Below are 22,969 nucleotides of genomic sequence, written 5' to 3' on the forward strand. Positions count from 1 at the left end.
ATAGGCTGAGAGGCTTGTAGGCCTGTTGCAAGGCAGGTCCTCACCAGACATCACCAGCAACAACGTTGCCTGGACTCACTGTCACTGGACCAGATAGGACTGGCAAAAAGTGCTCTTCACTGACGAGTCACGGTTTTGTCTCACCAGGGGTGATGGTCGGATTCGCGTTTATCTTCGAAGGAATGAGCATTACAACGAGGCCTGTGCTCTGGTGCGGGATCAATTTGGAGGTGGAGGGTCCGTCATGGTCTGGGGCGGTGTGTCACAGCATCATTGGGGCGGTGTGTCACAGCATCATTGGACTGAGTTTCTCATTGCAGGCTATCTCAACACTGTGCATTACATGGAAGACATCCTCCTCCCTCATGTAATACCCTTCCTGCAGGCTCATCCTGACATGACCCTCCAGCATGATGATGCCACTAGCCATACTGCTCGTTCTGTGCGTGATTTCATGCAAGACAGGAATGTCAGTGTTCTGCCATGGCCAGCGAAGAGCCCGGATTTCAATCCCACTGAATTCGCCAGGGACCTGTTGGATCGGAGGGTGAGGGCTAGGGCCATTCCCGCCCCAGAAATGTCTGGGAACTTGCAGGTGCCTTGGTGGAAGAGTGGGGTAAGATCTCACAGCAAGAACTGGGATATCTGGTGCAGTCCATGTATGTGTATATACATATATCTCTCTCACACACACACACACGTTTTTGAAAGAAAAGCAAATTTTTTGTCCATTAAAATAACATCAAATTGATCAGAAATACAGTTCAGACATTGTTAATGACTAGTGTAGCTGGAAATGGCAGATTTTTTATGGAATATCTACATCGGCGTACAGAGGCCCATTATCAGCAAACATCACTCCTGTGTTCCAATGGCACGTTGTGTTAGCTAATCCAAGTGTAGCATTTTAAAGGGCTAATTGATCATTAGAAAACCCTTTAGCATGTTAGCACAGCTGAAAATTGTTGTCCTGATTAAAGAAGCAATACAACTGGCCTTCTTTAGACTAGCTGAGTATCTGGAGCATCAGCATTTGTGGGTTTGATTACAGGCTCAAAATGGCTGGAAACAAAGTACTTTCTTCTGAAACGCATCAGTCTATTCTTGTTCTGAGAAATGAACGCTATTCTATGCGAGAAATTGCCAAGAAACTGAAGATCTCATACAACGCTCTGTACTACTCCCTTCACAGAACAGCGCAAATGGGCTCTAACCAGACTAGAAAGAGGAGTGGGAGGCCCCGGTGCACAACTGAGCAAGAGGACAGAGTGTCTAGTTTGAGAAACAGACGCCTCTCACAAGTCCTCAACTGGCAGCTTCATTAAATCGTACCTACAAAACACCAGTCTAAACGTCAACAGTGAAGAGGCGACTCCGGGATGCTGGCCTTCGAGGCAAAGTTGCAAAGAAAAAGCCATAGCTCAGACTTGCCAATAAAAAGAAAAGATTAAGATGGGCAAAAGAACACAGTCACTGGAGGAACTCTGCCTAGAAGGACAGCAACATCAACAATGTCTACACTGTATTCCTGATTAATTTGATGTTATTTTAATGGACAAGGACATTTCTAAGTTCCCCAAACTTTTGAACGGTATACACACACAGTGCCAGTCAAAAGTTTGGACACATATTAATTCTAGGGTTTTTCTTTTTTACTATTTTCTACCATGTAGAATAGTGAAGACATCAAAACTATGAAATAACACATATGGAATCATGTAGTAACCAAAAAGTGTTAAACAAATCATACTATATATTTCATATTATAGATTCTTCAAAGTAGCCACCCTTTGCCTTGATGACAGCTTTCAACACTCTTATTTTTAACTCCCATTGTTGGGAAGGGCTTGTAAAGTCTAGACCCGTCTTATTCGGCACATGTGACAAATCAAATGTTATTTGATATTGTTGTTATGTAACTAACCAGTAACATCGGAATAGTAGTGACCAGTCATGAATGGGATGGAAAACTCAGAGGCAGTTTGAGTTGTGAAAAAACGCAACATTCTGGAACGTTCCACAACAGTGACTTAAGTGGACGAGAGGGCAGCTTAAGTAACTCAGAAGAGAGGGAGGAGGGTAGGGTAGCTAGCCATTTGGGACCAGACTAAAACTTTGGAACATTTCAAATTAGCCCACTCCAGTGGAAGTTGGTGACAGACACAGAGAGTTTGTGTGTGTGTGCGGGTGAATGCCTGAGAGCGTGTGCCTGTGACAGACATGCTCGGCCCCTCGCCAGCGTGAGCCCAAAGTGACAACATGGCAGAGAAGGATGGCAGGCAGGCGCTGGGGAGTCAGTCCAAGCCCGATAGACTGAGGAGGCTCCCATAAATCCATGTTTTACGCATCCTTTTGACCAGCTACGGAAAGAAAAAAGAGTGAAGGAGAGAGCGAGGAAAAGAGAGGAATATCAGGCAGGGAAAGTAACAGAAAAGAGGAGGAGGGGGGGGGGCTAATACGTGGCAGTCGAGAGACCAAATGAGAAAGAGGAGAGAGGGGGGGGGGGGGGCTAATACGTGGCAGTAGAGAGACCAAATGAGAAAGAAGAGAGGGGGGGGGGGCTAATACGTGGCAGTAGAGAGACCAAATGAGAAAGAGGATAGAGGGGGGCTAATACGTGGCAGTCGAGAGACCAAATGAGAAAGAGGAGAGAGGGGGGGGGCTAATACGTGGCAGTAGAGAGACCAAATGAGAAAGAGGAGAGAGGGGGGGGCTAATACGTGGCAGTAAGAGAGACCAAATGAGAAAGAGGAGAGAGGGGGGGGGGCTAATACGTGGCAGTAGAGAGACCAAATACGTGGCAGTAGAGAGACCAAATGAGAAAGAGAAGAGAGGGGGGGGGGCTAATACGTGGCAGTAGAGAGACCAAATGAGAAAGAGGAGAGAGGGGGGGGGGGCTAATACGTGGCAGTAGAGAGACCAAATGAGAAAGAGGAGAGAGGGGGGGGGCTAATACGTGGCAGTAGAGAGACCAAATGAGAAAGAGGAGAGGGGGGGGGGGGGGGGCTAATACGTGGCAGTAGAGAGACCAAATGAGAAAGAGGAGAGGGGAGGGGGGGGCTAATACGTGGCAGTAGAGAGACCAAATGAGAAAGAGGAGAGGGGGGGGGGGGCTAATATGTGGCAGTAGAGAGACCAAATGAGAAAGAGGAGAGAGAGAAAAGGCAAGGGAAATCCGAAGTGAGGAAGAAAGCGGCCTCTCGTTATGGCTAAGTGGAAGGACGGGCATCATCTTACGAGTTCCAACCCAACTTTACTATATAGTGACTTCTACCGTGATTATCTTTACCTTTTTTTGTACAGAAAGTTCATATTATTGCCACACATGACCGCCAAAGCACTTCTGGACATCAGATCGACAGCTACTAACCTAGATTCCCGACTCAGCTGTTCCACTGTTCATACCCTGTTCCTTTGTTTCCGTGGGCTACCAAAACGCTGCAGGCATAGACGTGGGAGACGAGGTGGAGTCCTGGTGAAATTGAGGCGAAGTGAAAACCGAATGGCGCTCCCTTCCATTCGACTGGCAAATCACTTGAGAATAACATGGGGATGAGCTCCGTTCGAGAGTCTCCTATCAGAGAGACTTGAAAAGCTGCAACATTATGCGTCTTACTGAAACGTAACTTTTCAAAAGTAACTGGTTCTGCTGCTTCAAGTGTGAGGAAATCTCTAGCTTTTGCTCACCTGGTATATGGTCATTATAAGCTGCAGACCCTTTAACCTACCAAGAGAGTTCTAATTTGTAATTATCACAGCTGTCAAACTGTATGGGGCCATAAACAGAAACTGCTCACCCAGAAGAAGCATTTCTGGTGGGCGGAGACTTTAAACTGTTCTTTATTGTATTATCCTGATGCCTAGCCACTTCACCCTGCCTTAATGTGTATACACTACATGACCAAAAATGTGTGGACACCTGCTCGTCAAACATTTAATTCCAAAATCGTGTCCATAAATATGGTGTTGGTCCCAGTTTGCTGCTATAACAGCCTCCACTCTTCTGGGAAGGCTTTCCACTAGATGTTGGAACATTGAGGCAGGGACTTGTTTCCATTCAGGAACGAGAATTAGTGAGTTCGGGTACTGATGTTGGGCGATTAAGTGTGGCTCACAGTCAGCGTTCCAATTCATCCCAAAAGGTGGTTGATGGGGTTTAGGTCAGGGCTCTGTGCAGGCCAGTCAAAATCTTCCACACCGATCTCGACAAACCATTTCTGTATGGACCTGAAACAGGAGAGGGCCTTCCTCAAAATGTTGCCCCAAAGTTGGAAGCACAGAATGCATGCTGTAGCGATAAGATATGCCTTCACTAGAACTAAGGGGCCTAGCCTGAACCATGAAACAGCCCCAGAACATTATTCCTCCTCCACCAAACTTTACAGTTGGCACTGCATTTGGGCAGGTAGCGTTCTCCTTTCATCCCCCAAACCCAGATTTGTCCGTCAGACTGACAGATGGTGAAGCGAGATTCATCACTCCAGAGAACGAGTTTCCATTGCTCCAACAGCGTCGAGCTTTACACCACTCCAGCCAACGCATGGTGATCTTAGGCTTGTGTGCGGCTGCTCGGCCATGGAAACCCATTTCATTAAGCTCTCGACAAAACAGTTATTGTGCTGAGGTTGCTTCCAAAGGCAGTTTGGAACTCTGTAGTGAGTGTTGCAACTGAGGATAGACGATATTTACGCGCTACGAGCTTCAGCAGTCCCGTTCTGTGAGCTTGTGCGGCCTACCACTTTGTGGCTGAGCTGTTGTTGCTCCTAGACATTTCCACTTCACAATAACAGCACATACAGTTGACCGGGGCAGCTCTACCAGGGCAGAAATTTGACAAACTGACTTGCCACGTTGAAAGTCACTGAGCTCTTCAGTAAGGCCATTCTACTGCCAATGGCCTGTGGAGATTGCATGGCTGTGTTCTTGATTTTATACACCTGTCATCAACAGCCAAATCAGTTGAAGTCGGAAGTTTACATACACTTAGGTTGGAGTCATTAAAACTCGTTTTTCAACCACTCCACAGATTTCTTGTTAACAAACTAGTTGTGACAAGTCGGTTAGGACATCTACTTTGTGCATGACACAAGTCATTTTTTCAACAATTGTTTACAGATAGTGAAATAATCTATCACAATGCCAGTGGGTCAGAAGTTCACATACATTAAGTTGACTGTGCCTTTAAACAGCTTGGAAAATTCCAGAAAATGTAATTACTTTAGAAGCTTCTGATTGACTCAAATGATATCAATTAGCCAATTGGAGGTGTACCTGTGGATGTATTTCAAGGCCTACCTTCAAACTCAGTGCCTCTTTGCTTGACATAATAGGAAAATCCCCCCCAAAGAAATCAGACAAAAAATTTGACCTCCACAAGTCTGGTTCATCCTTGGGAGCAATTTCCAAACACCTGAAGGTACCACATTCATCTGTACAAACAATAGTACACAAGTATAAACACCATGGGACCACGCAGCCATCATACTGCTCAGGAAGGAGACGAGTTCTGTCTTCTAGAGATTAACTTACTTTGGTGCGAAAAGTGCAAATCAATCCCAGAACAACAGCAAAGGACCCTATGAAGATGCTGGAGGAAACAGGTAGAAAAGTATCTATATCCACAGTAAAACGAGTCAGCAAGGAAGAAGCCACTGCTCCATAACCGCAATAAAAAAGCCAGACTACGGTTTGCAACTGCACATGGGGACAAAGATTGTACTTTTTGGAGAAATGTCATCTGGTCTGATGAAACAAAAATAGAACTGTTTGTCCATAAAGACCATCTTCATGTTTGGAGGAAAAAAGGGTAATGCTTGCAAGCTGAAGAACACCATCCCAAACGTGAAGCACAGGGGTGGCAGCATCATGTTGTGGGGGTGCTTTGCTGCAGGAGAGACTGGTGCACTTCACAAAATGATGACATCATGAGTCAGGAAAATTATGTGGATATATTGAAGCAACATCAGTAAGGAAGTTAAAGCTTGGTTGCAAATGAGTCTCCAAATGGACAATGACCCCAAGCATACTTCCAAAGTTGTGGCAAAATGGCTTAAGGACAACACAGTCAAGGTATTGGAGTGGCCATCACAAAGCCCTGACCTCAATCCTATAGAACACTTTTGGGCAGAACTGAAAAAGCGTGTGTGAGCAAGGAGGCCTACAAACCTGACCCAGTTACACCAGCTCTGTCAGGAGGAATGGGCCAAAATTCACCCAACTTATTGTGGGAAGCTTATGGAAGACTACCTGAAACATTTGACCCAAGTTAAACAATTTAAAGACAATGCTACCAAATACTAATTGAGTGTATGTAAACTTCTGACCCACTGGGAATGTGATGAAAGAAATAAATCATTTTCTCTACTATTATTCTGACATTTCACATTCTTAAAATAAAGTGGTGATCCTAACTGACCTAAAACAGGGAATTTTTACTAGGATTGAATGTCAGGAATTGTGAAAAACTGAGTTTAAATGCATTTGGCTAAGGTGCATGTAAACTTCTGACTGTATATAACTGTATATAGCTCCATTCTTGTGTATTTTATTCCTCGTTACCATTTAATTTTTAAACTCTGCATTGTTGTGAGGAGTTGTAAGCAAGCATTTCACAGTTATGTCCAGAACAGTTGTATTTGGCAAATAAAATGTTATTAGATTATTTTTATTTTTTTTCCAAGTGACTTACAATTGCAGGTCTTGTAATGAGTCAGTGATAAACAGGAGAGGGACACACTATGGAGGAGCATTCCAATGGGATTAGGAAAGCAACAAAAGGCCTCCAGATTAGCTCATGGGAATACAATGGGAGCGAGGCCACTGGGAGGAGAGGGGTGAAGAGGGGCAACCAGTGAATTAGCTACGTAGACTCAGAGGACGGATAACCTGCTAGGTGTTAGGACAGTGCAGCCCGCTCGTCAACACACACATTCTTAATTTTCTGTACAACGATCTTAAGATGGATAATGACTCCTCAATTCAAAATACATACTGAGGCGTTAAAGCTAAATGCACCAACGCATGACTGAGCCGAGGAGAAATAGTTTGGCCGGACCACAGCGCTGCCAGCGTGGGAGTCAGGCCGGACCACAGCTCTGCCAGCGTGGGAGTCAGGCCGGACCACAGCTCTGCCAGCGTGGGAGTCAGGCCGGACCACAGCTCTGCCAGCGTGGGAGTCAGGCCGGACCACAGCTCTGCCAGCGTGGGAGTCAGGCCGGACCACAGCTCTGCCAGCGTGGGAGTCAGGCCGGACCACAGCTCTGCCAGCGTGGGAGTCAGGCCGGACCACAGCTCTGCCAGCGTGGGAGTCTTGCCGGACCACAGCGCTGCTAGCGTGGGAGTCAGGCCGGACCACAGCACTGCCAGCGTGGGACTCAGGCCGGACCTCTGCCAGCGTGGGAGTCAGGCCGGACCACAGCGCTGCCAGCGTGGGAGTCAGGCCGGACCACAGCTCTGCCAGCGTGGGAGTCAGCCAAGACCACAGCACTGCCAGCGTGGGAGTCAGGCCGGAACACTGCCAGCGTGGGAGTCAGGCCGGACCACAGCACTGCCAGCGTGGGAGTCAGGCCGGACCACAGCACTGCCAGCGTGGGAGTCAGGCCGGACCACAGCAGCAGCTTTTTCACATTAGAACTGAGACCGGCTGAGAATATAACAGGAGGCTGATTTGAGGATTTATAGTGTAAATAACAAGACAGTTACGTACTATTAACCGTCTGGTAACGGGGGGGTGGAGAGAGAGGGGGAAGGGGAGGAAAGGAGGAGAGAGTCAAAGTAAGTAATTGGGTGAATAAAAGTGTGCCAGTGAAAATGGGAGAAAAACAGAATGATTGAAATAGAAAAGCGAACGATAAAAAGGTGAAAAGAGATTGGAGGGAGAGAGAGTTCTGGGTGGCTCCACACGGTTACTGAGAAGCAGCGCAGCTCATTTGAACTCCAGTCCAAAAATAAAAGCCAACTGAGAGATTTGTTCAAACGTTGATTGAACGGGTGGCCTGCTGGAGACCGAGAGGAAACGAAGGGGGAGCGGTGAGAATGAGAAGACCACAGTGCCCCCTAAAGCCAGAAGAGTAGACCTCTTTTCCCCCTCCATCTCTCACCTGAAGAGCCTGTGTATTGAGAGGCCAAGAGGGTTTCGTTCAAGGCGTGCCCACACACACGTTGAGGGGCCGAGAGGCTACCGTTCAAGGCCTTGCAAGCATTACTTAATTAAACTTTTTTTTTTAAAGGACTCAGAGGATCCCTTCCCGTTCTTAGAGAGCTGAGCCGTTCTGTTCGTCGGTACATGAGGCGCATTTATTAAACACACAAACGACCGGACAGAGCGGCGCACACACACACACACACACACACACACACACACACACACACACAGAGAGAGCGAGAGCGCGGCCCACTCGCTCAGACCATACTTTAACCTATTCCCTAGGTTGAGGTTCAAACGCACTCTTTGACCCCACACATGGAGAAGTTTTAATCAAGGCTGAATGGAAATAAGCCCATTTCTAGAGTGAGAGATTAAAACCAGACGAACAGGTGCAGCGCTAAGGAGCGCTGTGGAATTGAGCCCAACGGCCTTCCGTAGGCCTATCGGATTCACTGACACGTTTCACGGTAAATAGCAAACACATCTATTGTTAAACCCTCTGATTCTCATCATGCTGTTATGACAGTGAGAAGGATAGATATGAGAGAGTGAGAAAGGGAGAGAAAGAGAATTAGTAAGACAGAAGCAGAGGGGAAAAAAAGAGATTTTTCTAGTGGCGGGGCGGAGTGAACAGTCATCACACGTGAAATCATCATCACTTGTGAAACAAGGCACTTGTTGCTAAGCGTTTGACAAGCCAGGTTGAAACTGCATCACAAATTAGGTTGGCTTGTTGCTGTTCAGTTTCCTTCTCTCCTCTTGAAGGTGCAGGTGAACAAAAAGTGTGTGTGTGTGTGTGTCTGTGTGTGTATAAACTCCCTCCTTAATGAAGTAGGAGCCTGGAGATGGAGCTTACACCCCACTGTGCCGGGGAGAGAAGAGGGCCTGGCAAGACCCATTTGTGATCAGAGTGAAATAGTGTGTGTAGGAGTGTGTCGGAACTATGAGTGTGTGTATGCATGCCTGCATACATGTCAGTATATATAGCACTGTGTGTGTGTGTGTGTAGGAGTTGAGAGTGTGTGTGTGTGTGCCTGTGTGTGTCTCACTTCGGTATGCAGCTCCAGGAGGGCCTCTTGCCTAAGGAGCAACAGCAGGGGGTTGTGGGAAGATAACGGGGGAAGGAACGTTTTTTGAGGGAGGGCAGAAAGCAGTAGAGAGGGAGTGAAGGAGAAGGATCGAAAGAGGGAAAAAAAGCTGTGCTTGCCGTTCGTGTTGCTATGTTTGAAAAAGGCGGAGGATAATAATGTTTCCTATCGTAAGTGGGGGGGAGCAACAAGAGGGGTAAGGGTACGGGTTGCACCACCCCCCTTGAAACCTTGTTCCATGTTGGAGGGGGGGGGGGGGGGGTCGTCCCCAATCCCCAGTGTGACGTTGCTCCCTCGCCGAGCACTCTGTCTAACAGAATCACCTTGACACACAGACCGTACCACGGCACACAGCCCGTACCACGGCACACAGACCGTACCACGGCACACAGACCGTACCACGGCACACAGACCGGCACACGCACGTGCGACGGTGATCAAAACGCACCCAAAAAAAACACTGCTGAGAATCTGTTGCGCAATCGCCACAGTTGAATTAGTATGAACAGAAAAATATATGTTGCTGCCATTTGGTAAACAAACGCCAGTACAGAAGGAAGCGAAGTCAAAAGGGAAGGCAAGCAGATATCTCCCTACCTGCGTGGTTGGAGTGGGTCGCTGTGTGGTCTGCCCATCCATCAGCGCCAGTCTAATACCTGCATAACTCATACTGCACAGAGGGAACACTGTATGGCACTTAGGCTAAACACAATGTGAGCTAAACTGACATGCTTTGTGGTTGTCAACCGGGATGTAGAGAGGGAGAAAAGATAGGAAAGAGGTGATGTGTTTAGTGGAAGAGGAGGAGAGGCGTCTCGCTGTGACTAGCTGAGTCAAGGACGAGAGAGGGGGGAGTGTGTGTGTGTGTGTGTTCCTGAGAGAAGAGGTGTAGAAAGAGAGGAGGAGAAGTGCAACACGGGAAGAGCATGAACAAAGGAAGAAAATAAAAAAGGAATGCGGAGAGAAGAAACACGACAACACCAAAGGTGCGGAGCGGGAGAAGGAGTGTGTGACCCTGAAAGGATGAAAAGGAGCAGAGAAAAGGTACCACAAAGAGAGAGATGGAAAAAGGAAGTGAAGGGTGGAGAAAAGCAAAGGCGGGTTGTGAGGGGAGGGCAACAGTTGGGAGGAGCCTCACCTGTTTGGAAATGAAGAACAAAAATGACAGAACAGAGGGATGGGTGAAGGAGAGAGGGAGGGGTCTCATCTGCATGTGTGTGTGTATGTGGGAGGGGGGGGGGTCCCACCTGCTTGGATGATGAGCTTGGCACACTCGTTGCAGGGGAACAGAGCCACGTACATGGAACAGCCCTTCACGTCCGCTGAGTTCTTATTCATGATCGCATTCAGCTCCGCATGGCACACTGGAGAGAGGGGGAGGAAGAGAGAGGGGGAGGAAGAGAGAGGGGGAGGAAGAGAGAGGGGGAGGAAGAGAGAGGGAGAGAAGGGGAGGAAGAGAGAGGGGGAGGTAGAGAGAGGGGGAGGTAGAGAGAAGGGGAGGAAGAGAGAAGGGGAGGAAGAGAGAGGGAGAGGAAGAGAGAGGGAGAGAAGGGGAGGAAGAGAGGGGGGGGGAAGAGAGAGGGGGAGGTAGAGAGAAGGGGAGGAAGAGAGAAGGGGAGGAAGAGAGTGAAAATCTGGTCAACACACCAGGGGTGGCAGTGAATCAAAAGAGACATTTATATGCAGACGATACAGGTTTCCTAGTTCCAACAGCCACATAAAAAAATTAACTGGTCTAGGATCAGGTCCCCCCGGTCCATATAAGCTCATTCATTGATCTGAAAAAGGCTAAACTGATTCTAGTTCAGCAATTCCACTGAGACTCAATGCAGACCTTAATTCCCATTGTCCAGTGGAAAGTGATGCACTGAGAGTGAACAGATGCCTCCTCTCCCCTCCACCCTGGCAGCCATAAAATGACTCCTTCCTAACGTTAATTACGGGAAATGAATTGCCCCCTATCAGCGACGGTGGCCGATTACAGAGCACACCCGCCAACCCCCAAACTGTAGTGTGATTACCATACCCCCCCCACTAGCCCCATGCCAGCCAGCCAACCATGCCGCCACCCGCTACTGCGGCAGATTTGCTTTGGCACAACATCAGAGCACGGCACGGCACGACATGCACGTTGGTCCACTGCGCTCACAGCAAGCAGGCAGAACTCATGAGAGAGAGAGAGAGCCGAGGGATGGTTAACTTGGAGAATTTGTGACAAACAGTTGTCATGGCAGCATGTCTTCGGTGGGGAACAAGATAAGATATTATCCTGAGCACTGTTTCATGTTAGTCACTGGTCTCAGTTACTATTAGAACAGTGGTAGTTACCATTACAGTCACTGGTCTCAGTTACTATTAGAACAGTGGTAGTTACCATTACAGTCACTGGTCTCAGTTACTATTAGAACAGTGGTAGTTACCATTACAGTCACTGGTCTCAGTTACTATTAGAACAGTGGTAGTTACCATTACAGTCACTGGTCTCAGTTACTATTAGAACAGTGGTAGTTACCATTACAGTCACTGGTCTCAGTTACTATTAGAACAGTAGTAGTTACCATTACAGTCACTGGTCTCAGTTACTATTAGAACAGTGGTAGTTACCAGTACAGTCACTGGTCTCAGTTACTATTAGAACAGTAGTAGTTACCATTACAGTCACTGGTCTCAGTTACTATTAGAACAGTGGTAGTTACCATTACAGTCACTGGTCTCAGTTACTATTAGAACAGTGGTAGTTACCATTACAGTCACTGGTCTCAGTTACTATTAGAACAGTGGTAGTTACCATTACAGTCACTGGTCTCAGTTACTATTAGAACAGTAGTAGTTACCATTACAGTCACTGGTCTCAGTTACTATTAGAACAGTGGTAGTTACCATTACAGTCACTGGTCTCAGTTACTATTAGAACAGTGGTAGTTACCATTACAGTCACTGGTCTCAGTTACTATTAGAACAGTAGTAGTTACCATTACAGTCACTGGTCTCAGTTACTATTAGAACAGTGGTAGTTACCATTACAGTCACTGGTCTCAGTTACTATTAGAACAGTAGTAGTTAGCATTACAGTCACTGGTCTCAGTTACTATTAGAACAGTGGTAGTTAGCATTACAGTCACTGGTCTCAGTTACTATTAGAACAGTGGTAGTTACCATTACAGTCACTGGTCTCAGTTACTATTAGAACAGTAGTAGTTACCATTACAGTCACTGGTCTCAGTTACTATTAGAACAGTGGTAGTTACCAGTACAGTCACTGGTCTCAGTTACTATTAGAACAGTGGTAGTTACCATTACAGTCACTGGTCTCAGTTACTATTAGAACAGTAGTAGTTACCATTACAGTCACTGGTCTCAGTTACTATTAGAACAGTGGTAGTTACCATTACAGTCACTGGTCTCAGTTACTATTAGAACAGTGGTAGTTACCATTACAGTCACTGGTCTCAGTTACTATTAGAACAGTAGTAGTTACCATTACAGTCACTGGTCTCAGTTACTATTAGAACAGTGGTAGTTACCATTACAGTCACTGGTCTCAGTTACTATTAGAACAGTAGTAGTTAGCATTACAGTCACTGGTCTCAGTTACTATTAGAACAGTGGTAGTTAGCATTACAGTCACTGGTCTCAGTTACTATTAGAACAGTGGTAGTTACCATTACAGTCACTGGTCTCAGTTACTATTAGAACAGTAGTAGTTACCATTACAGTCACTGGTCTCAGTTACTATTAGAACAGTGGTAGTTAGCATTACAGTCACTGGTCTCAGTTACTATTAGAACAGTGGTAGTTACCATTACAGTCACTGGTGAATAGCGTAAATGAACACTGATCCGCAGTGTGATCCAACAGCCCCCCCCCCCCTCCCCTTTAAAACTGCTCCTAAAATTGACTAAAAATGTGGACCTCACAAAAGCCTTTTGTGGTCCCAATTAGCTGCAGAGTTACTTGAAACCAGAATGGCCTTCCCAGGTAGAGGGCAATTATCCCCAGTAACCATGAGCGAGACTTTCTGAACAAGAGCGATGTTGTGTGTGTGTGTGTGTGTGTGTGTGTGTGTGTGTGTGTGTGTGTGTGTGTGTGTGTGTGTGTGTGTGTGTGTGTGTGTGTGTGTGTGTGTGTGTGTGTGTGTGTGTGTGTGTGTGTGTGTGTGTGTGTGTGTGTGTGTGTGTGTGTGTGTATGTGTGTGGAGAGGTCTTGGCTAAGAAGACTGCTGTTCCTTGTAATTGCATATTACAGCCTTTATTATGGCCAATTATTTCCCTTTGAAGATGATTGGAGGTTTTTTTTCTCTTCCTTTACCCAGTTTCACAAAGAAATTGCTGTGTGAAAAACCCTTCACATTGTGTCTAGCATCATGCTACGACCTGGACAGCAAATGTAGACAAGGACCTGGATAGTGGCAACCCTAAGAGGGCTTTTAAGATACCCCTGGATGGGATGAGGAGAAGAAGAAATATTGTGTTTGAAGATAGAAAGAACCTCGTTATATTTTTGTAACGAGAAGAGGATGCAGAGCAGAAAGCGTAAGAGCGAGGAAGAGGGGAGAGGAGAGAGAGACCCATTGGCCAGAAAGAGTGGGAGAGAAAGAGATTAGGGGAAATAAGTGATTCGTCACCTAGCTTTGCTAACAGCACGAGAAGACTTCGGCATATCTGCGTCACAGCTATGCACAATGTGTTGCCCAGTATACTCCCATCTGCAAAAAACATAAACGTATCTTTATGAAAGAGCTTGGAGAGAGGTAGGGAGAAACTAGACAGGAGAGACTAGGGTGTTTCTCTAAAAACCTTTTCAATTATTCTGAAGTGGACTGGAGGAAGAAATAGGCCTACATCCTTTGAATGTAAAAAAGGTCTGTCTGGAGGTTCGCCAACTCATTTACTTTCAGCGGTTCGCTCTCTCTCTCTGTCCTCCAAACTAAGCAACCCCCCCCTAACCTCTGCATATTAACTGGAGACATCCTTAAAGCTTCAGGTATCTCCACACACACACACACACACACACACACACACACACACACACAAAGCTTCAGGTCTCAACTCAAACTGCTTTCAATTACCGGTGAAATTCAAAGATTTCAAAAAGAACTACTTCAAAAATGTATAACTGGGCAGTTAGTTTGACTTTCCATATTTTTTTTGTAGAACCCTCTCTCCTGAACTCAGGAGATTCATTCCCTGGTTCCCGTGGCCATTAGAAAAATGCTGTGATGAAACAGTGATGTGTCTAACCTACAGTCTGTCTGGGAATGTTGGAATGGAATATTCTGGAACAACTGTAGCCAATTACATGTGGATATTGGGCTGCCAGTGACCCAATGGCATAGTGTATACAGTTTCTGTAGGAAGAGAAGCCAGAGAGGGAGGGGTCTGGAATTGAGAGGATAGACTGGAGTGCGGATAGACTGGAGTGCACTGAAGGGTTAGGACTGTAGAAGTTTCTATAAGGCTACGATTGTAATATCAGTAGTAGTAGGCCTTGGGCTATTAGGTAAGAGAAACTGTACACATGCAAAGTCAGTGTGTGTGTGTGTGTGTGTGTGTGTTCTGGCAGATGGTCAGTTCGGTGCTCTCTGACCACTGTAGCCAATTAGAGAAGCTTTGAGAGGTCAGAGGTCAAGATTGGCCACCTGCCAACCAACATGGAGCCTTGTATTTGCATGCACCTTAAAAAAAATAAAGACATGTAAAAAAAACACACACAGTGTCTGAATACCCACACTAGCATACTACATGCTTAAACTGCAAAATGCATGTACTCATCGTCGAATACTATTTAGCACGGACTGTTTAGTAAAAAAGTATGCAGTATGCTGCGGCCGTCGCAACCTGACTGGTTGAGTAGGTGGGGAGGGGCCGGGGCCGGGGGCGGGGCCGAGTGCGGGTGGATTTTTCTAAATTCAACAGACATGCATCACATTAAGCAGCCTGATAATAGCTCACTTCCAATTCGATTAATTTCTCTAAACTCTGAATGGAATAGGTATGGAGTTATAGGCCTACTCAGGCTGGTTATAAGCAGAGCATCACATTCAACCTATACCGTAGGTAAATATTTTCCACTTGAACATATTTATTAGTGAAACCAAAGTTTAACATAGTGTAACATAAATCAAATAGCCTAGGACACACAAACACTTTAACTGTTCAAATCAGGTGTATGGCAAATTCAGAACCGCTGGGTAGCAACATAGTAAACTAAAGCACTGGTCATTGGGAATGAGATCAGAATGACTGCTAAGGCTTGTCCCTGGTGCCGACATTGTCAGAAATCCAAAGATGGTTTAGAAGGCCAAGAGAAAAAGAAACACTTTTCAAATGAGAAAACCGAAATCGACTTAAAAAAAATTATTAAAAAAAAGGTTTTCAAAAGATGTAGCCTACGATGCAATGCTCAATCATTTTAAGGAGAACAACATCTACTTAGACTACATTTGAACACCGCCGCAGAAACTTCGCTATTCGGCATCTTCCCAATGAAGTAGCCTAGTTGTGTTGTTTGGCTACTTGGAGAGAACTAGGGCCTGTCACTCGCAGCCCACCACTTCCAATGCATTGTGGGAAAGTGTGCATCTAATCCCACTAGATAAAGAACTGAGATGGGTAGAACATCCTGGCATTTAAACCATCACGATTTTCAAAAATTCACATAATATAAAACACATTTTCGCCTACTGAAAACGCGCCATTGTGTTGTTTCGCGCTGATTCTCGGTAGCTCGTCCCCTTACCTAATTAATCAGCTTTTGTCAAAGCCAACATGAGTATGACATCCGGACAATAAAATGATACTCGATTTTCAAAAATGTCCATTTTTTTCCTGCATACTATTTAGGAAGCAACTATGGGTATTCGGACTCTCTCCCAGAGTCAACACACTCACACAACAACAAAATGCGCTAATATAACCACTGCAGCACAAAGTATTGTGGCACTGCAGCCTATGAGCCAGTCACCCTGATTTAAGACGCACCTCTTTCCTGATTCCCACAGGCTTGTCGAGTCATGTGACTTCTAAAGCTCCACTAGATTCTGTCTGCCTCTCAAATTGCACCCAATTCCCCATCGGCCCTGGTCAAAAGTAGTGCAATATGCAGGGAATAGGGTGTCACTTGGAACATAGATTCTGTCTCCGCTGCCAGGGGACACCAGAGAGAGAGTGCCTGGCCCCTAGCCAGAGATGCCACAACCCTTAGGAGACTAGAGAGAGGGAGGGGGAGCAAAAAGGAAAGCTAGAGTGTGCCAGTGGGAGAGAGGCTGTAGAGCCGACCGACACAGCAGACAAATAGAGGGCTGTTAACTTTGCTACATCGGCTCAAGCAATTACATGGCTATTCCTGTGTGTTGGTAGGGAAAAGAATGGGTACGAATTAGGCATTAGGAACAAACCGGGTCGGGAGCAGAACAGAGTTACGGGCAGACGACCGAGTTTCTATCATTCCTGGATAGTTTTGCTGTGTGTGTGTCTGTGAGAGAGAGTCACTGCCAAGGGAGCGGTTGGGTTTCCTCTCATTCTCTTTAATAACAGTACTTAAAGAATGCTTCATCTACAGAACAGAGAGAGACAATAGTTACTGGGCTTAAAGGGATGAGGGTTTTCTGAATGAGCTGTTAGAAAAGGGTGGACGCAGTATTGATCGTGTTGAATATACTGTCCTTCTCTGTATATTATAGTATGATCATACATTCCCTCTAGTTGAACAAAGTGGGACAATGCAACATATTGTGATATTATAGAGGTAGCAAGTCATTTATCTGAGACACACACTTTGTAGGGTCAGGAAGAGTTTAAAAGATCAGCCCCCCCCAAAAAAAATTGACAAAACGCTCTTAGTGCTTTGCCTCTTCACACCCTCGCCATGGCAACCATTGATAGTCTCCCACGCTGGCATCTGCTGCCCACAGTCTGCCAACTGTGCCCTCAACCCTGGCTCCCCCTCCATAACTCTCCCAGTGGGCCTTGTCCCCATAGCATTCAGAATAGTCTAGCCCCCCCCCCAGAGTTCCCCAAAGTGGCCTACACTGTATATAAACAATTCAATTCAATACTGTATGCGATTGCAGTAAAAAGTATGACTCTGAAAGAAAAGCCTTAGGTAAGGTGACCGGATTAAGGAAATTAAAAAGTATGACTATGAAAGAAAAGCCCTAGGTAAGGTGACCGGATTTAGGGAATTAAAAAGTGGGAATTGTATTTATGTTTAACCGCGCGAAAATAATAACTATAATTAACTATACATTTTCGCTATAGTTCTTTCAAATAATTGAATTGTAAAACACAAAATGGATTACCCCTCCAGTTCTTCATCTTAACCCATCTAGTATTTCAAAAACTACCCAAGTCTGGTAGCCTATGCTGTTGGAGACACTTTCTGGCCATGGTTATTCATGAGATGGCTACAACGCATCGCCGATCAAACGTTCTTAGACAAAAGGTCCAACGAGGACACTTTAAGGGGACAGGCCACCAAAACCGGGGACTGTCAGCAGGAAACCGGGGACGTCCGGCCACCCTAGGTATCTCTAACAGGTTATAATTGCATATGATTAGTAAGTCCTTATGTACAAGGGATGTAATCGTTTCACTTCACAAACTAACTGCCCCACTGGTCCTGTTGCCTATTATGAGCTCTCAAGGCTTACAACTCAAACTTTTCTACATTTCAAACCAACCAGAGCACTTAATAGATCAGGACCTGATTAGAATAGCGTCTGGTACGAGAGGCACAGCTGCACTACGAATGTGGTTTACACACACACACACACACACAACAACAAAAAATATTCACTGATCATTTGGTTCACAGCAACAACTAGAAACGTTGAAAATATGCCAGTCATGGTTGCCAGAGTCAGAGCTAATATCGTCATTAAAATCAGAAGTTGGGAGAGAAAACGCTAGTAGCAAGTTCCCTCTAGCTTGTGTGTGTGTGTATATTCACTCTGTGAGCTTTGAGAGGGCAAGGAGACTAACTGGAAGTTGTAGTCTCCAGCGCCCTCTTCAGGTGAAACTGTGTCACTTCTTCTAGTTCAGACTTCCAAGGGCTGAGACAACAATCAAGATGTCCTTGTAGAACAGAGGTACAGCTACTGAATCATTTCACTGTAAACGCTCTCTCTCGCTCTCAGAAGAAGAAACAGATAGGAGAGCATCCAGCTAGTCTATCGTTTTGAAGAAATACATTTATTTTCCAGCGTGTGCCATCCGCTCTCATTTCACCCTCAAACTACCTGGTTTCCATGACAACTGCACAAAAAAACATCTCTCTCCTTTCCCTTCCTGCTCGTTGGGGTTAAGAGCACCGGCCTCCATCTCCGGTGTTACATTAAAACCCCATCTGTGCTACCGAGTAGTCGCTCTCTTCCTTGTTGGCCTCAGCTGTTGTCTGAGCGCGATGCTTGTTTTGCCCGTAAAAGAAAAACTGCCTTAAGTAACAACAGATGACCTGCTACTGTTTATTGTTAAGGGCTTGTCTGGTTTGAAAGAGGCTGTGCACTGTAATGAGGCAACTACAAGGTGAGGTGAGAGAGAGAGAGAACGAGAGTGAAGATGAGTGGGAAAAAGAACACCATGTGGTCCTGTGAGGAAGAAAAAAAAGACGGCCTCGGCAGGCCCAGACAGATGGATCCTAGCGTCTGTCTCGAGTGCGAGAGAGAGGGGTATCGGGGGGTGAGAAGGCAGGAGTCGATCACCGCACACAAGTCACATGTTGGACTGGCTAGTGCTGTTCAAGTGGCTAGTGTGATTATGGCCTAGCAGCATGTCAGTTGGGGTTCACAGTTCACGAGCTGCTGAAGTGGCCGGCATGTTGCCCAGGCCTGGGTTCAACCCTTCATTTCCCTTCAAATGCTTTAGTATTCCCTTCAAATGCTTTAGTATTCCCTTCAAATGCTTTAGTATTCCCTTCAAATGCTTTAGTATTCCCTTCAAATGCTTTAGTATTCCCTTCAAATGCTTTAGTATTCCCTTCAAATGCTTTAGTATTCCCTTCAAATGCTTTAGTATTCCCTTCAAATGCTTTAGTATTCCCTTCAAATGCTCCAAGTATTTCAAGGAAAGCTCGTGCTGTTTCAACCTAGTTCTGGCTTACATCAAGTTCTGGAACCAGCATACACTGAGTATACTAAACATTAAGAACACCTGCTCTTTCCATGACAGACTGATCAGGTGAAAGCTATGATCCCTTATTGATGTCACTTGTTAAATCCACTTCAAATCAGTGTAGATGACGGGGAGGAGACAGATTAAAGAAGGATTTTTAAGCCTCGAGACAATTGACACATTGTGTATGTGAGCCGTTCAGAGGGTGAATGGGCAAGACAAAAGATTGAAGTGCCTTTGAATGGGGTATGGTAGTAGGTACCAGGCGCACCGGTTTGTGTCAAGAACTGCAACGCTGTTGGATTTTTCCACACACAACTTGATACAATTGCGGGAAGCATTGGAGTCAACATGGGCCAGCATCCCTGTGGAACGCTTTCAACACCTTGTAGAGTCCATGCCTCCACAAATTGAGGCTGTTCTGACGGCAAAGGGGGGTGCAACTCAATATTAAGAAGGTGTTCCTAATGTTTTGTACACTCTGTGTACGTAGTTGAGTTTTCACATTAACCTAGGGTTCCTCATTGTGGTGATATTACTAAAGTAAATCTTACCGCAGGGATAGGAGGTAGTGGTACCATAGCGATGTTGGACTGTGGTACTATAGTGATGTCCCTAGGTAGATCCTACCATAAGGATACTTGATGGTGGACTGTGGTACTATAGGGATGTTGCTAGGGAGATCCTACCATAAGGATACTTGGTAGTGGACTGTGGTACCATGGCGATGTTGCTAGGGAGATCCTACCATAAGGATACTTGATGGTGGACTGTGGTACTATAGGGATGTTGCTAGGGAGATCCTACCATAAGGATACTTGGTAGTGGACTGTGGTACCATGGCGATGTTGCTAGGGAGATCCTACCATAAGAATACTTGATAGTGGACTGTGGTACTATAGGGATGTTGCTAGGGAGATCCTACCATAAGGATACCGATGCCCACTATCTTATTCTCCTGGTTAAGGTTAACAATACATGCTCCAACCTAGCGCACAGAGAGAGAGAGAGAGAGAGAGAGAGAGAGAAGAGGAGAGAGAGAGAGAGCAGAGAGGAGAGAGAGCAGAGGCTGGGTCTAGAGAGAGAGAGAGAGAGAGAGGGAAAGAGAGAGAGAGAGAGAGAGAGAGAGATGAGAGAGAGAGAGAGAGAGGGAGAGAGAGAGAGAGAGAAGGAGAGAGAGGAGAGAGAGGCAGCAGCGCAGCGGCAGGCAGGCAGCAGGCAGGCAGGCAGGCAGCAGGCACAGGCAGGAGGCCAGGCAGGCAGGCAGGCAGGCAGGCAGGCAGGCAGGCAGGCAGGGCAGGCAGGCTCCAGGCAGGCAGGCAGGCAGGCAGGCCAGCGCAGGGCAGGCAGGCAGGCAGGCAGGCAGGCAGGCAGGCAGGCAGGCAGGCAGGCAGGCAGGCAGGCAGGCAGGCAGGCAGGCAGGCAGGCAGGCAGGCAGGCAGGCAGGCAGGCAGGCAGGCAGGCAGGCAGGCAGGCAGGCAGGCAGGCAGGCAGGCAGGCAGGCAGGCAGGCAGGCAGGCAGGCAGGCAGGCAGGCAGGCAGGCAGGCAGGCAGGCAGGCAGGCAGGCAGGCAGGCAGGCAGGCAGGCAGGCAGGCAGGCAGGCAGGCAGGCAGGCAGGCAGGCAGGCAGGCAGGCAGGCAGGCAGGCAGGCAGGCAGGCAGGCAGGCAGGCAGGCAGGCAGGCGCAGGCAGGCAGGCAGGCAGGCAGGCAGGCAGGCAGGCAGGCAGGCAGGCAGGCAGGCAGGCAGGCAGGCAGGCAGGCAGGCAGGCAGGCAGGCAGGCAGGCAGGCAGGCAGGCAGGCAGGCAGGCAGGCAGGCAGGCAGGCAGGCAGGCAGGCAGGCAGGCAGGCAGGCAGGCAGGCAGGCAGGCAGGCAGGCAGGCAGGCAGGCAGGCAGGCAGGCAGGCAGGCAGGCAGGCAGGCAGGCAGGCAGGCAGGCAGGCAGGCAGGCAGGCAGGCAGGCAGGCAGGCAGGCAGGCAGGCAGGCAGGCAGGCAGGCAGGCAGGCAGGCAGGCAGGCAGGCAGGCAGGCAGGCAGGCAGGCAGGCAGGCAGGCAGGCAGGCAATATTATTTCTCTGTGTGCATCTAGGCTAGAAGATGTGACTGTTTTTGAGGGGGACCAATGGTACTCCCAAACAGCAAAACATGAGGTATTTGGGTGAGAAAATATTTTCCTACCCAATCTAGCCAAGCATGTAGGCCTAAGAGTTTAACATTTATGCAAGTAGAGGCAGAGCAACTTTGGAATGAAAAGTGAGGAGGTCAATGTTCAGTGGTTTAGAGAGTTGGGGAAGAGAGGGGAGAAGAGAGGGATGTCCAGCTGAGAGCTAGGCCAATTAGAGACGGAGCGAGCGAGAGAGATGAGAAAGACATCAACTTTATCCGGAATCGCATGCAAGCACAAAACCTCTAGTCCACCGTAACTAACACAGTGGAACAGGCAATCAGGAGGGATTCTAATCTAACTCACAAAAACATCGAAGTTCTCCAACCACTTCTTCTCTAATAACGATCGGTCATCCAACCAATGAGGGTTGCCCTTCACTGTACTGTTAGTTGGTTTTCTCCAGATGAACTGGCATAGCTCCAACACATCAAACGACCCAGAGAGCCCACCCCCCGCCATGGCTCTCCCCAGGACGCTGTGCTTTGATCAGGGCTAGAAACGCTCCGCCAGGCCCCTTATCACTTTAAAAAGACCCACGCACCACCTTCCTCCGCTCGCCCCCCTCTCCTAGCCTCACCCCATCCATCGATACATCAACCCCCCCCATACCCTCCAGCCAGCCCCATCACTCATATGTTAGAATGATAGAAGTGTGTCAGAGAAATGTGTGAAAGACAAAGTCAGCCAGAGAGACAGAGAGAGAGACAAAAAGACTAGAGAGCGAGTCAGAGAGAGCGAAATGATTGAGGGTCCTTCTCTGTGTCACAGGACTGACTAAGACAAAGTCAGACGAAGCTCGAAGATGATACGTAGTGTTGCTGTTCAGATCAGAGATCAAATTAAGTTCAGTCTCGACTTGGCTTTGTGCACACATGCGACTGTCTAGAGAGCATTGCTGAATTAATGTCGGGGGGGCTATTTGAAGGGTACATCTGACGAGGGTAGAGACTAGCGAGAGAGCCGAGCCTTAAAACAGAGGCTGTAGCGTACACACGACCACATCGACAGAAGGGGAGGGGACTAAGAAAGTGGCTTTGAGAGAGAGAGCAAGAGAGAGAGAGAGCTCACTGAGGGATAAGCTACCATCCTTTCTTGTGGGTGGACTGCGTCAACTAAGGTGGTCAGATATCAACGGGGGGGGGTGGGGGGGGGGTTGTGGCAAAAGCGAAAGGCGGAAGCTTTGTCCTTCGGCCCCCCCGTGGCGGTCTGTAAACACAGAGGCCTCGCGAGGACCCGTCGCTGAGAGACATGAAACGGAGCCAGATATCCCTTTCTTCCGAGAGGGAAAAAAGAGGAGAAAATAAAGGAAGGATAGACAACTAAAGCTCCAAACCCTCTGTTTCATCCTCGCACGGTTTTGATCAGGGAAGGCTTGGCTGGCTTAAAAACGTCTCTTTCTGTCGTTCCTCTAATCCCCATCGCCTCCACCTCTCTCTCTCCTGGAGGTGGAGACAAGACAA

General features: G+C 47.3%; 1 pseudogene; it reads right to left on the reverse strand.

Moving 5' to 3' along the window:
- Window positions 1-22,969, reverse strand: part of LOC109900465 (deoxycytidylate deaminase-like) — a 44,312-nt pseudogene that overhangs the window by 13,319 nt on the left and 8,024 nt on the right.

The sequence above is a fragment of the Oncorhynchus kisutch genome, linkage group LG7, assembly GCF_002021735.2.
Source record: "Oncorhynchus kisutch isolate 150728-3 linkage group LG7, Okis_V2, whole genome shotgun sequence".
NCBI lineage: Eukaryota > Metazoa > Chordata > Actinopteri > Salmoniformes > Salmonidae > Oncorhynchus > Oncorhynchus kisutch.